A 3,695-nucleotide genomic window follows, 5' to 3' on the forward strand; every position below is an offset into this window, starting at 1 on the left:
TCTTTGTTGGACGATTTATCTTGAAGCTTTGACATGGTAACGACTGCTTCACGACGACTCCTATGAACACTGATGATGTTGCAACCCGGCAAGAAAATAATTCACCTATCCATAAGTTCATTAGTTAATTGTTGGATTTTCTTTAGCGATGTGGATTTTTGGAACCTAGGTGCACATGTACCCGGTTTAGCAACAAAAGAAAGTAAAAAAAATCAAATATTGTTAAAAAGAATTGCAACAAACATTGTCTGGTGCATTACTCATGTGTAAAGTTTCGCGACAAAATGACTTCCATGGTATTGTTGGCAAAAAAGACATAGTTGCTACTTAAAAGTATGTGAATAATAAGCTTAATATAGTATCTATTTTTTAATCATTCGACGTGAGTGGTGAGCAATCTCAAAAACAATGAACAATAGTATCTATTTTTTATTTGCCCAAAAGACCACAAAAGTCATTTTATTGCGAAACTTTAAATGTGAGTAATAAAGTAGACAATGCTTGCTGCAAAAATGTTTCAAAAATATTTGACCTTTTTTTTGCAATTTAGGTACATGTGCACCCATGTTCACCATATATTTTTGTTTCTTTAGTCCTTACTTAGCCGTGTTTTTTGTTTCGCTTTTATTCTCTTACTTTATAAACGCCATTATAAATATCTTCCATGATACCTCGCTACAGCTATAGCTCATACCTCACCGGCGAACCAACCTGTGGTACAATTGTTAGGAGGATAGTGGTATCCCCGGCCCACCAGGGTTCCATTTCTAAACTTGACTTTGATGCCCATATTTTCTTGAATTTATTGCAGGCTTTTCAGGTTCGTTCAGTGGGAGGGGACGTTCCCATCGATTACGAGGCGACTGGTGACTTCGTCAACCTCAAGATGCTATGTTGGTTCTGTGTCTCGAAGGTGCTCATAGGAGTAGGGTGTGCGTGCATGCATTCATAGGGGTGAGTATATGCTCGTATACATGAGCGACTTCGATTATACTGTGTTAAAAAAAGAAGCTAATACCTCACCATGAAGCTGCAAAAAAAAAACATAATTAAATCATTGCATTCTTGATTACTTATGTGGGAGTCTGTGTTGACATTTTGTTGATTAAGTTGTACTTTGAGCTGATTGTACTTTGTTCCGTGGGTCACAAGGTGGGTTTAAACAAAGCAGGTCACCAATGCATGCAGACTCACAAATTGCCTATAAGAAATTTGTGTAAGTCAGTCACCCTTGTGGATAGGCAGAGATCAAAATTGTCATTGCTATACATGAACTCAACATGTTAATAAACTACTGAACGAGACACTGCAAGTCTGCCGGCTCTTACCACACAAGGTTCTGGTGGTCCGTCGTTGAGAAGGTCTGCACGTGAGAAGTTGGTAGCAGTAGGTTGAGATAACAATCGATAGCAGGAGAGACTTTTTTGCACTTTCCAGCCTATCCGCATTCGGTTGAATTCTCAACGATCCAAGCGACGAAAACTCATCACCTACTGCAAGAAAATCAACTCGGTCAATTACTCCATCGACCAATATTCTCTCTATCCGGGTCAGGGCATGTTTTCATTCAGGGACGGAGCTCCCATGTATTCACTGGTGTCAATTGACACCAGTGCCTTCTGCTGGCTTTTCAGCTAATAGTATTAACAAAAACTGCATATGACCCCAGCCCAAAAATTCCATTGACCCCAGCCAAGCAGCAGACCAGCTAATCCCTAAAGCCTTAGCCCATAAAATCCATTAAGTTCTAAAAGAAATCAACAGCCTGCGGCAGCAAACAACGATACAAGGCCAGGCCCAATGCGTACGCACTATGTATCAATTAATCGATGTACGCTACCCGGCTGCTGTACGCGTACACGAACAGACAGACGCCCTCGTCTCTTCGCCTCCTCATCTCGAACGATAATTTCGCAGCCGCCGCAGCGAATCGCGACGAACGCCGGCGAACTCGACACTGTTTCTTCAAATGAATGTTGACATCGGCTGACCGTCCACCAGTGCATAATCTTTAATTTGCAAGTGTTGGCTCTTCCAATCCCAGGTAATTTGCACCTTCTCTCTCGCCTCTCGATGTCTAGATTGTCTACAGACTACGATTCTACATGTGCAATTATTTCATGATGGCTATTGGCTAAGGGCCTCTTTGATTCACAGGATTGTCAAAATGAAGGAATAGGAAAAATGCAGGAATAGGGTGACATGTCCCATAGTATCCTACAGGATTTGAAAGAATGTTTGATAGCATAGGAAAAACAAAGGATTTCTACAAAGAGGTTTGAGTGGATGGAAATTTTCCTCCAAAATGTAGTACAAATGGATCATATGGAAAAATTCCTAAGGATGCCAATCCTACGAATCAAACGAGCATCACAGGAAAAATTCCTAAGGGTTTAAATCCTTCAAAAATTTTATGCAATTCCTTTGATTCAAAGGAGCCCTAAGTAATTTTTTTAGTTTATTTTCTTTGATTTGCCAAGGACCAGGAAGATATGGATAATTTTTTGTTGAAAGGGAAACGACCAGCACTAGATAGTAATGTGGCAGGGTCTTCAAGGCCAGTTAGACCAGCACTTGATTTGCTATGTGGAGAAAAACATATTTTCTACAATAACGAATGACGATGTGATTGATCTATTTAAGAAGATGAAAGATCGAGAAGGGAAGTTATAAAATGTGAGTCTCGTATCACTTTATTTTTTCCTTAACGATATTTATTTTTTGCACTATTTTTTTCTTACTATTGTTGTGAATATAATATGTTCTTTTGTTCATCCTTTACAGAAAGTTACAAATGAAACGTTCCAAAGTCATCCTTTTGCGTATTATTTCCGGAATATGTAAAGAAGTGTTATTTTATGACTTTGCTCAGCCAATACTCGCTACTCAGTATGATTTTTTTAGATGTAATAATAATATCACCTGCATATTGTTGCTTTTTATATCGCTCTCGGCCATTATCTATGGTGTTGCACCATTATAATTTCTGCTAGCGGCTTAGGGTGGGAAGCGGTTGACACCAGTACTCATTTTTTCTAGCTTCGTCCCTGTTTTCATTTGGTCTCGTTTTCATTTGCTGCAAGAAAATCTGAAGCACAACACGGTCTCGTTTTCATTTGCATGCATGCAGAGTTTTGGAGGCAAGAAAGAAACAGAATAAGAGATCTTTTAGGGCCACAATAGACGACCTATCCATACAACGGCAAACAAGCTGTCACTAAACAGTGATTCACATGGACAGTCGGTCTACAGACGGACTCGTTCCCTTTCTACCTTGTTTTTCTTCCAAGTCATGAAAATATCTATGTGGAACCTTTTATAGACAGCTGAGTCAACCCCGTTGTACATGCCCTCAAGATCAAAAAAGCCTTGGAGGCTGGAGGATGTTGATACACTTATTTCATACCAGCAAAAAGTTAGAAAGGGAAGGGCGCAAGGAGAAGTTATTTTTTCAGGATTGTTTTTCTTAGCAATCAAGATGTTCGTTGTATGAAATGTAGCAGCAGATATAGTCACGCATGGTTGATTGGTTCAAACTGCAAAGATCAAAGATGAAGCGAAACCACATATAATAAGGATGGAAAATTCTCTGGACATTTTGACATGTGTAAGTACTATATATTAATTGCTTAGATAAACTAATTAGAACTTTGACGGAAATTGCCGAGTCAATAAGGTGTGTACACTACTAGCCC

Source organism: Triticum aestivum, chromosome 4A, assembly GCF_018294505.1.
Source record: "Triticum aestivum cultivar Chinese Spring chromosome 4A, IWGSC CS RefSeq v2.1, whole genome shotgun sequence".
NCBI classification, from domain to species: domain Eukaryota; kingdom Viridiplantae; phylum Streptophyta; class Magnoliopsida; order Poales; family Poaceae; genus Triticum; species Triticum aestivum.